The sequence below is a fragment of the Herpailurus yagouaroundi genome, unplaced genomic scaffold, assembly GCF_014898765.1.
Source record: "Herpailurus yagouaroundi ecotype Mexico unplaced genomic scaffold, PumYag 141, whole genome shotgun sequence".
NCBI classification, from domain to species: domain Eukaryota; kingdom Metazoa; phylum Chordata; class Mammalia; order Carnivora; family Felidae; genus Herpailurus; species Herpailurus yagouaroundi.
Genome location: NW_024412396.1, coordinates 61211474 through 61223861, shown reverse-complemented (window position 1 = coordinate 61223861; position 12388 = coordinate 61211474).

Below are 12388 nucleotides of genomic sequence, written 5' to 3'. Positions count from 1 at the left end.
CCCTCTCTTTCTCTGCCCCTCCCTCTCTCATGCTCTGTCTCTCTCTCTCTCTCTCTCTCTCTCTCTCAAGAATAAACATCAAAAAAATAAATAAATAAAAAGAAGTTTATTGTAATGTAATGTTTGGTTAGGTTTCATTTGGTAAAGGGAGATGAGAGAGGAGAAATGTGTGTCTTATCTATGGTCGTAAACAATCACTGTATTCATGAAAGTGGTTCCCAGACACCTGTCCTTGAACCTGTTCTATCAGAATTCCTTCAGGAGTTTGTTACAAATACACATGTTGTATTCTGCCCCTGGGGGTCTGGATCACTAAATGTGGGATGGTGCCTAGAATCTGCATTAGAATTTTTTTTAATGTTTATTTTTAAGGGTGGGGGTGCAGAGAGAGAGAGGGAGACACAGAATCCGAAGCAGGTTCCAGGCTCTGAGCTGTCAGCACAGAGCCTGACATGTCACTCCAACTCACAAGCTATGAGATCATGACCTGAGCCAAAGTCGGACACTTACCCAGCTGAGCCACCAGGCACCCCTAGAATCTGCATTTTTAAACAAATCCCGAGATTGGGGGACCAGTGCTTTATTACAGAATTTCCCTCGCTAATCCCTGGCTGCTGATGTCCAATCTTCTTCCAAGAATTCTGAACCAGGCAAGGGAAGAAACTGAGCAGGAGAGGCAACCTAAGAGACGGGAGAGAGAGACACAGACAGGCTGTTAGAGAAACATACCTGCTGAAAGATTGAAGGTTGCCGGGGTGGAGTGGGAGGAGGGAAGAGAGAATTTACATTAACATTGTTCTTTAAAATCAGAGTTTTGTATAAATAAAAATAAGTTGGTTTGGAAATGTGAAGGTGCATGCATATTCCTTTTCCCTCCATGGATGCTTTACTTATGAGGAAGAGAATGAAGAGAAGGTAGTCCTCGCTCTTCTGTGACATTGTTGAGTCAAAACATGTCATTGTATTTCGCACACGTTGGTCTTTGTTTGGAGCCGCAAAGAAGACAACAACTCCACTTTCTAATTGGCCATTGATACGATAGATAAGAAAACAGTGATTATTAGTTTTCTCCAGGAATCTTCTAGTTACTTCAAGTCTATTACCATACAAGCCATAAATACTAAATATAATATAATAAATAATATAAATATAAAGGTTTACTTCAGGGACACATGTTGATTTCAGATGCAGTTTTATATGTGAAAAGACGCTAGGCTCGGTTCTTAAGTGATAGGACAGGTGCTCAATAAATGATTGTTAAAATCATTTACTTTATAAATCTGGCATGAGGAAGAAGAGCTAACCCTTCTCTTACAACCCCAGGAGCATTACATTACACTAACCATCATCACTTATATGTTAGAAGGGAGGGGAACATAATTTGAAATATGTTTTATCTGAATCCATGTCATAAAGATCTGTGAATCTGGGACCTCAGATCTCCATATTATACTGTATTTAACATTGAAAACATATTTTTTAAATTAAAATAAAATTAAGTACAAATAAATCTGGGTAGAACAAACTGTGGGAACTGCCTTTCCGGTCTTGCTATTTCATATTCTACCTTAGAATGTGAACAAAACAGGTTTTTTTCAGTGTCAAAATAGAAAAGTGTTTTTCTCCTAATCAAGCTCAAGCCCTTTGATTTAACAATTGGCTTGAATGCCTTTGCTGGGTGTGCACATTGCCATTTACTGACCTTCTCGATCAAACCACAATAAGAAGTCTTATACATAACTGCAAAATATGTAAATTTTACTTCCTTATCTGTCAACTCAATGTATTTACTGTTTTGATTACTGTGGCTGCTGTCCCTCTGGCAAATAGCTCTCTTAGTTACCTTACAGTGGAAAAAGCATGGATTTGGAATCTCACTTGGATCCTGCCACTAGTCAGGTGAGTTACATTAGCAAATTACCAGGCCACTCTGGCCTTCTGTCTCCTCCTCTATCATCAGAGGGGCTGAAACCAGTGATGTATATATAGACATAAGAGTGAATGGGTCTAGGACTCACTTATAGACATTGGCTCCCAGGAGACACAGCCAAGTAAATAGTATACTTGTATCTTCTGACCAGAACCCCAAAAATAAGAAATAAAAAAACTAAAGGGAAATTTATTATTTCCTAGTGACACAAGACAAAACAAAACAAACTCCACAGGTCATCTTTGAAGAATGCTAGGGAGCCGACTTCTTGGTACATAAAGAGAAAGGATTGAGCATCTACCCTGTCTCTCCTGTATCATCGATAATCAAAGGTGATCAAATAGTTTATGAGGGAAAGTTCTTTATACAGTAGTTCCAGCTAATAAATGCAAACATAGCGGTAGAATTAGAATAGCACCATTTTGCAACTGCAGATGATGATTTCTAGGCATTGATCATGAATGAGCATAGAACAGGTAGGGGGCAGGCTAACAGGAAAGTTTATAATGGGTAGATCAGGTCAATAACTCCTGAAAGCATTGGTCGATCTTAGTGTCACACAACAAGATATCCAGGCATTAATGCGATACAATGCAGTCCCAAACCCCACCTAGAAAGTGTTCTTCCCAAAACTACTGAAGCTGAATCTACTTGAGGTCTAATCTCTAGTTTACAGGAAACACGGAAGATAGGAGCATATTGAAGACACCCAGGGATGGATTAAAATCCAAGAAATTCTACCAGGCAAATGATCTGAGCTGGTTTCTTCAACAAATAAACTAAAAGGAAAAAGGAAAGAAGGAAAGGGAACTCATAGATTACGAGAACTAAGATAAGTATGAACCGAATACAGAATGCACATTTTGTTTGCATCTTGTTTCAAACAGCCAACTGAAAAAAGAAACTGTGTATGAGACCACTGGGGTATTTTTTTTTTCTTAATTTTAGAGAGAGAGCACGTGCGAGGGGGGAGAGAGGCAAAGGGAGAGACAGGGAGACTCTTAAGCAGGCTCCATGCTCAGCATGGAACCCAACACAGGGTTCCATTCCACGATCTTGGGATCATGACCTGAGCCAAAATAATAGTCAGATGCTCAACCAACTGAGCCACCCAAGCGCTCCAGACAGTTGGGGGAAATTTGAATACTGACTAGATATTCGATACTATTAAGGATATTTTGTTAACTTTTAGGTAACATATGGCATTTTGTGATGCTAATAAAAAAGCCACCTTTTGAAGTATTTTTGATGGAAAATATGATGATTAGGATTTGCTTCAAAATGATCCAGTGCCAGGGTGATGGATGGAAGCAGAGATGAAACCACTTTGGCTGTGTATTGGCGATTATTGGAACTGGGTTTGGGAAACAATGAAAGTTCATTATATTATTCTCTCTGCTTTTGGGTGTGTTTGAAGATTTCCTTCGTTTAACTGTCCTGACTAAACTGGACACCTACTATTTGTACAGGATTTTGGATCTATATTTTTTCAGTTTCTTGTGGCTGCCATAACACATTAACACAAGCTGGGTGGGTTAAAACAACAGAAAGGCATGCTCTCACAGTGCTGGAGTTTAGAAGTCTGAAATCCAGCAGGGTTGTGTTCCCTCCAAGGGCTTTAAGGGAGAACTCATTTCTTGCCTCTTCCAGCTTCTGGGAGCTGCTGGCATTGCTTGCCTTGTAGTTGCGTCACTCTGGTCCCTGCCTCCATGGTTACATCATCTTCTCTTCTGTTTGTAATCTCCCTCTGTCTCACTCTTTTTTTTATTTTTTATTTTTTTTAATGCTTATTTATTTCTGAGAGACAAAGCATGAGCAGGGGAGAGGCAGAGAGAGGGAGACACAGAACCTGAAGCAGGCTCCAGGCTCGGAGTGGTCAGCACAGAGCTCGACAGGGACTCAAACTCACTGACCTCGAGATGGTGACCTGAGCCAAAGTCAGACGCTCAAATGACTGAGCCACCCAGGCCCAGGCACCCCTCCCTCTGTCTCACTCTTATAAGGACATGTGTCATTAGATTTAGGGCCCATTCAAAGAATCTTGGGTGATCCTTAATTAATTAGGTAATTAATTAATTATTAAAGTTTTTATTTAAATTACATACAGTGTAATATTAGTTTCATGTGTACAGTTATAGTGATTCAACACTTCTACACAACAGCCGGTGCTCATCACAACAAGTGCCCTTCATAATCCCCATCACCTATCCCACCCATCCCCCACCCTCTTCCCTCTGGTGACCATCAGTTTGTTCTTTAAAGTTAAGAGTCTGTTTCTTGGTTTGCCTCTCTCTCTTTTTCTCTCCCTATGATCATTTGTTTTGTTTCTTAAATTTCACATATGGGTGAAATCATATGGTATTTAATTACATCTACAAATACCCTTTTCCCAAGTAAGGTAATATTCACAGTTTCCTAGGATTTGGATGTGGACATATCTTTTTGGGGGTCACCATTCAACCCACCACAATGACAGACTTCAATAAGAAGATTTGAAAACTAATAACCAACATGAATGTTTCAGTTTTTCTAAATTTGATATTAAAGAATAACTGTCGGGGGACCACTGGCTGGCCCAATCAGTAGAGCATGTGCGTCTTGATTTTGAGGTGGTAAATTTGAGCCCCACATTGGGTGTGGAGATTACTTAAAAAAACACACACACAAAAAAACCCCAACTATCAGAGTTATCCTTAATTCCAAATAAGTGAAATATCCTTGATGTCTTTCTTTCTACTTTACCACATAGGCAAGTCTTATGGTTTTTACTTCCAAAATTTAAATAAAACCTATTTTTTCCCCATTGACACTTTCAGTGACTTACTCTTATTTATCATATTCTACAGTGGTCTTTTTACTGATCTTCCTGGCTTCCAACCTGGTCTCACTTCATTCCATTCTCTACTCGGAAGCCAGTGTAATTAAAAACAAAACAAACTCCACAGATCTAATCATTGCTCCTTCCTTGCTCATTACCTGAAATGGTGGTCCGTGCTTCCAGAATAAAATCCAAACTCTTTACCATAGCTTCAAAGCTGGGAGTAATTCAGACCCTAACTCTTTGTCTACACATGTCTGGGCCATTCTCATTCTTCTCACAACTGTCCACCCCTCTGGCTTCTCTTCAACATGCTCAACCCAATTCCACCCAGTGTAATCCCTAAAAAGGAGACACTAGGAAGTCTTTACCTAGAATTCTATTGATAATTGGATAAGTTGTTTTAAAAAACAGAAATAGTAATTTATGTTGAATACAAATACATTAGAAAACATGTAAACAAAATGTAAATGCTCTCCTCCCATCCCCCCCACCATCCTACCCTCTAAGATCATGACCTTTTGGGTTACATTCTTTCAGAACGTATGTTTAAATATCATAAATACATTATTATATAACTTGGTAACCTGCTTTTTTCTACCTAACAATGAATTGAGAATCTGTTTTCATGTTATTACATATATAGCTTTATCATTATTTAGGCTTTTGATCATATTTCCAAATCACCCCAACCAAAGACTTGTACCAACTTGCATTCCTACCAGCAGTGCATATATGTGCTCACTTCCCTACATCTCTGGAAATTTTTGTAATCTGTGTCAATCTGAGAGATGAAAAACAGCACCCTATTGTTGTTTCAATTTGCATTTCTTGGATGGTGGTGAAGTTGAATTTTTTTGTTTCTGATATTGCTCACCTGTAGATCTTCATGATTGTGTAATTAAAAGTGTTTGCTTGGAGCACCTGGGTGGCTCAGTTGGTTAGTTGTCTGATTCTTTATTTTGGCTCAAGTCGTGATATGGCTGTCAGTGCAGACCCTGCTCAGGATTCTCTTTCTGCCCCTCTATCATTCATATACATGATCTCTCTCTCTCTCTCTCTCTCTCTCTCTCAAATAAATTTTAAAAGAAGTGTTGCCTTACATATTATTTTATTTTTACCTTTTATATTTTAGAGAGCACGATTGGGGGAGGGGTGCAGAGGGAGAGAGAGAGAGACAGAGGGAAAAAGAGAAAATCTTAAGCAGGCTCCAGGCTCAGCTTAGAGCCCAACTTGGGGCTTGATCCCATGACCCTGGGATCATGACCTGAGCGAAATCAAGAGTTGGACTTCCAACTGACTGAGCCACTCAGGTGCCCTAATGTTTGGTTACATTTTAAAATTAAATATCAAACTATCTACGGAAGAGTCACGTAAGCCACTCAGCAGCACTGCTTTGTAGAGACCCCACCACCATGTCCTGGTGCCTTAAAACTGTTCATGTTTGTGTATTCAAGGGTATAGTCTGGGCTTTATTGTTTTCATTAGGGAATTCTTTATTTTCTTCTTGTAAGATGTGAGTTATAGAAAATCACTAACAAGTGCAGATGCATGAGGCACATGTAACCCCAATGTCTATAGCAGAACTTTCAACAATAGCCAAATTATGGAAAGAGCCTAAATGTCCATCAACTGATGGATAAAGAAGTTGTGGTTTATATACACAATGGAATACTACTTGGCAACGAGAAAGAATTAAATCTGCCCATTCGCAGCAACGTGGATGGAACTGGAAGGTATTATGCTAAGTGAAATAAGTCACTCATAGAAAGACAGATACCATATGTTTTCACTCATAGGTAGATCTTGAGAAACTTAACAGAAGACCATGATGGAGAGGAAGGGAGGAAAAAAGTTACAGAGAGGGAGGGAGGCAAACCATAAGATACTCTTGGATACTGAGAACAAACTGAGGGTTGATGGGTGTAGGGGAGAGGGAAAAGTGGGTGATGGACATTGAGGAGGGCACTTGTTGGGATGAGCACTGGGTGTTGTATGGAAACCAATTTGTCAATAAATTATATTTAAAAAAAAAGAAAATCACTCATGATATTCATGGTACCATGTCTGATATGATGCTGTAGATTTTCAAATGTACTGCTAGCTTACTTATGCTGTGATACAGCAGAATTACAGAAGGGATTACAACAGAAATACATTTAACTGTCCAAGGTCCTGAAATCTCACATACTTTTATTCTACAATCATGTGTATTATTTTGAACTCTGAGTGACTTTCTATCATTTCATACTTCTTATGTCCTCTTTCATGTATGTTTTTCTAAGGTTATACATTTGAGTGTGGATCAGTTGACTAAATAGAACAATTTTACATGTCATAGAGTGCCACAGTTTTAAGAGCTACTTAAAAAAAATCCAAAACAGATAAGTGTGCTTACAATTGTGATTGGAGACCAAGTATCTTCAAACATAAGTGGGGGCACCTGGGGGGCTCAGTCAATTGAGTGTCCAACTTTGACTCAGGTCATGATCTCACGGTTCATGAGTTTGAACCCTGCTCTGTGCTGACACTCGGAACCTGGAGCCCGCCTCGGATTCTGTGTCTCCCTCTCTCTCTGTCCTCCTCCTGCTCATGCTCTGTCTGTCTCTGTCTCTCAAAAGTAAATAAACATTAAAAAAAATAATAAAAACATGAGTGAGCATGATCCAAGCCACAGCTGAACAGAGACCTAATTACAAATGGAAATTTTAAAGAAAGAGGTGAGCAGACCTCTTTAAGATCCGCATCAGGGATATAAATAAATTATATGATCAACTCAAAAATCAGGAGTGCTATACTTAAAATTAAAAAAGAACCTGTAAGGCAAAAGGGACATGTGGAAATAATGTTTTGCTTTAATGGAAAATATGGAGAGCCAAGGAACAGGATGTACCATTTCATGAAAAGGAATAGTGACATTGGAAAGACACACAGTTTGTACTATTTTTGAAAAATCTAGTCCTTACCAAAAACAAAGGTCAGCTGTGATCAGATATGTGGCTCATACACCATCTGTGATGGGAGGAGGAAAGTCAAACTAGACCAAGGAAGGAAGTGTCAGCATTTATTGAATGAATGAGCACTCTATGTAGCTTTATAAAAATAGGCCCAGTGCAAAGAGAAAAATAAATTAGAAAAGATAGTTCCTTTCTCTCTGAAAGAGATAGGGCAGACACAGAAAGAGAGGACTCAGAATCCCAGAGTTTAACCCTTTCTTTGAACAACAGCTCAGAAAGGCTAAGTGACTTGCTCAAGATCACACAGCTTATTAACAGCAAGACTGGGGCTAGGAATTGGTAGTTCTAGTCTCTATCATGGTGGTCTTTCCAGTTGGACGGCTGTCCTATATGCAAAAAGTGTAACATTCATGTGAATAAGCATGCACCAGAGTTAGATGCAAAAAGAGACAACAAAATGGAAAGATGATAGAATTAATGGCACGAGAAGGAATTTTGCAGTGTGAATCAGGGGAGATGTGTCAGGTTTGATAAAAGTTTTAAGGAGGGCAATGAAGAAGACAGAGGTGGTGGTAGGTAAAAAGTTACTGAGGGGAGCCCCCTTAGCCATATTCAAGCATATGAGTCCAATCAGAGAAAGGGTTGGAGGAATGTGTTCAGCAAATAAAGGACAAGAGTATCATAAGTGCTCAAATAACCAGGCTGCATCTGAAACAAGGAGTTTCAGATAACTAAAATTTCTGGTTACGCACCTTTGCTTTTTTCCCCCCATAAGCCACACTGTCCACTATGGTTGAAAATGTTTCTCAAACATGGTATTCCATTTTCTGAAGGCTTGAGGCCTATCAGGATATTTCTGTTCCAGTTCTGACTCTGTCACAGACCAGCTGTTTGGCCTTGGGAAAGTCACCTTACCTCTTAGAACTCCATTGCTGAATCTGTAAAGCTACGGGCTCCATGCCAGACTTTGAATTTTTAAAAATATTTATTTATTTTGAGAGAGAGAGAGAGAGAGAGAGAGAGAGAGAGAATCTGAAGCAGGCTCCAGTCTCTGAGCTGTCAGCACAGAGACCAACATGGGGCTCGAACTCACCAACTGTGAGATCATGACCTGAGCCTAAGTGGGAGGCTTAACCGACTGAGCCACCCAGGTGCCCCTCCAGTGACGGACTTTGCGTGAAAGAACCACTTGGGGCTCTTGTTAAAGGAGTAAATCCCCGGACAACCATCTTAGGTCCATTGAAACAGGATCTCCAGAAGAAACATTTGGACCATGTAATCTTTTTTTTTTTTTTGTTACCAGGAAAGTTTGGAAAGCTCTCATACATGATGTCTGACGTTCGTTCTACTAATGATTACATTCTATGATTCAGCTTTCTCACTGGAATAAGCTCAGACTTTCTAAAGCAATTGCATCTTTGTTCGACGGACTGGGGATCACTGCCAGTATAAACATTGTAAGAATCTGCAGCTTTGCATGGAGAAAGGGAAGAAAAATGGACAAATGCTCTAGCTTCCAGTTATCTCCTTTTGAATATAAAATTTAATAAACGAGCTCTCTGATGTCAGCTTTAAAAATTCTATCTGCCAGAAAAGACACTCTATCTTCAGTGTGCCTACATTACAAATAAAAGTCTCAGCATCAAAGACAGAAAATAGTAGGTGATGCTATCTCCTAGGGATAAAGTAGAAGAGAGCAAAAAATCTCTGTAAATTTCACATCCTCTCAGTAGTTTTTCTATTTTTTAACATCTATTTTATTTTTAGTTTTCTAAAAGTAGGCTCCATGCCCAGTGTGGGGCTTGAACTCCTAACCCTGAGATTGAGAGCCCTGTGATCTACTGACTGAGCCAGTCAGGTACCCCAGGAGTTTTCCTAATACAATAACAACTTACGCAGCTGGCCAGAAGTAGAAGGTGATATTTTATAATTAAACATATTTAACATTAATATTTTAGAATTAAATTTATTATTTCCATCATTCATGGCACAAAAGCAGTGGAGGCATCACTGTAATATGAAGTTCAAGCCTAATGGTATAGATTTCATGAAAGAACATGGCTAGGATGTTGAAGAGCTATGATAGTTTGATCTTCTACTAACTGAGAAAAATAAGGAAAACAAGAAAACCTGAACATGTCCAGAAATGATAAACATAATAATTATATATATGAATAAATGAATAGTAATAAAGTACTTTAAAGTTAATTTGAATTCATGTATGGTATAAAGTACTAAATATTTTTTTCCCCAAAATTGGCCTTGAATAATTGGAACCCATCATATACTCCTGCTCAATATATCCATCTACATATCTTATATAAGGGGCCAGAACATACAGTTATGAAGTTTCTGCATTGCACCAAGCTGAGGGGACGAATGGGGGCTGAGGTCCATTCCAAGTTTTTGACACAGTGCTGTGCTTCCTGATATCAGTATGTCCTCCCCCACCTGACTCTGCATTCCCAAGGAGTGTCCTCTGACTTGAACAAAGGCACTGTCTACAAATTAAGGCAGTGCCATGGTGCTTTTTCCACTGGAGGGAGTGCCACTCACTAATAGCCATTTAGGCTAGCAGGAACTTTGTTTATATTATCATACAGGATAGCAGTGGCCATCTAGACTGGCAGCGACCTTATGTATATACTAGCAAATATAGTCTTTGACCCTTCCAAGATGTTGCTGAGGGCAGATTTAATTCAGTGAGTTCTGATGAGCCAAGATTTTACTTTGGTCCAATGGATGGCGGGATAGTAATTGATGGTGGTTTTCTAAAAATGTTGGGTTCTTTCTAACTGAAGGTTATAGTCACTTAGAACTTTATGGAATCCAGGGATATGGCTCTTTGGAAACTCTTTTTGAGGAATTATGCCCCATATTTAGAAAGAAATGAAAAAGAATTACCTTCCATAAAAGATATAATAAGACTCCTAAAAATTACAGTTGTCAGCTTAACTTTGATTCCTGATGAAAAGGGTGGTACAGATCAGTAATTATTTTGCAGGTCTGAGTGGATCAATATTTCAATATGTATCAGGAACTTTATATGACTATTTTTAAAACACAGTATCAGAATCTAAATATAAAAGTATTACGTAAACTGGAAGGAGATCCTCTTTCCATAATCAGCATTATTAATCGACCAGCAGACCTAGCAACATAATGTGGTTGTGCAGAAGTGGGTAAGACCTGGAAGGATCAAAGTAATTTCAACAAGGCTGTTTATCTGACTACTTCAAAATGGCTACATGTTTGGTATGGTTTGGTGTGACTTCAGGGACAATAACAAAGGTGTTATCCCACCTCCTTTCCTACACCTTTTCCCCAATACTTCTTTTATCTGTTTGATGATGCCTGATGGCCTAAGATTCATAGTCACTTTAAGGGGGGGAGAATATAAAGAACCCCAAAGCATAGGGCGATGTCAATGCAATGGGAAAAGGATAGAGATGGTTTAGGCTACCATTTTGAGTGAAACTGACTACTCCAGAGATCAAGATAACTTTATGTAATTAGCTCTGGGTAATGAATGGCAATTTGATCTAGAGATGAATGGGGGCCTGGTTTGAGTTCTACTGCCATTCCTAACTAGCCATGTTTACTTAGACAAACGGTTGTCCCCTCTGAGCTCCAGTTTCCCCCTTAACAAATATGTAGGTGCCTAATACATGCCAGGTTTTGTTTTAAGTGAAGTCAGGATGATAATAGTAACCATCTCCTAGGATTGTTATGAGAAATAAATGGGGCAATCTTAACAAGTGCTTGCTATGTGCCTGGCAGGGTAAGAACAGTCTGATGGATTACGTACTAAGAATGATCCTGTATATTTGTAAATGTCTGCATAGTTTACAAAGTACTTTCATATCTATTGTCTCCTTAAGCAACCCTAGAGGTAAAACTAGCCACACATTTAGTACCCCATTTTGTAGATGAAGAAACTGAGTGAAGCCTCGCAAATTCCCCTGCTTGGTTGTACTTCCTACTGAAGAGGATGGCTGGCTAAAATACGTGTAAGTTGGCCAAATGCTTTGTACTTATTACTTATCCTTATTTTTTTTAATTTTTTTTTCAACATTTATTTATTTTTGGGACAGAGAGAGACAGAGCATGAACGGGGGAGGGGCAGAGAGAGAGGGAGACACAGAATGGGAAACAGGCTCCAGGCTCTGAGCCATCAGCCCAGAGCCTGACGCGGGGCTCGAACTCACAGACCGCGAGATCGTGACCTGGCTGAAGTCGGACGCTTAACCGACTGCACCACCCAGGCGCCCCAACTTATCCTTATTTTATAGACAGGGAAACTCAGTAAGGCTTAGACAGATTTAAAAAATTTTTAAAGAAGTTTATTTATTTTGAGAGAGAGAGAGAGGGAAAGCGCGAGTTGGGGAGGGGGGCAGAGAGAGAGGGAGAGAGGGAATTCCAAGCAGGTTCCATACTGTCAGCGTGGAGCCCGACATGGGACTCAAACCCACAAGCCAGGAGATCATGACCTGAGACAAAGTCAGACGCTTAACTGACTGAGCCACTTAGGTGCTCCAAGGCTTAGAGAGATATTGATGCTCTTCTCTGAAATTTGTAGTAAAAAAGATGCTTTTAAGTGGGGTGCCTGGCTGGCTTGTTTGGTGGAGCATGCAACTCTTGATCTCAGCGTGGTGAGTTCTAGCCCCAGGTTGGGTGTAGAGA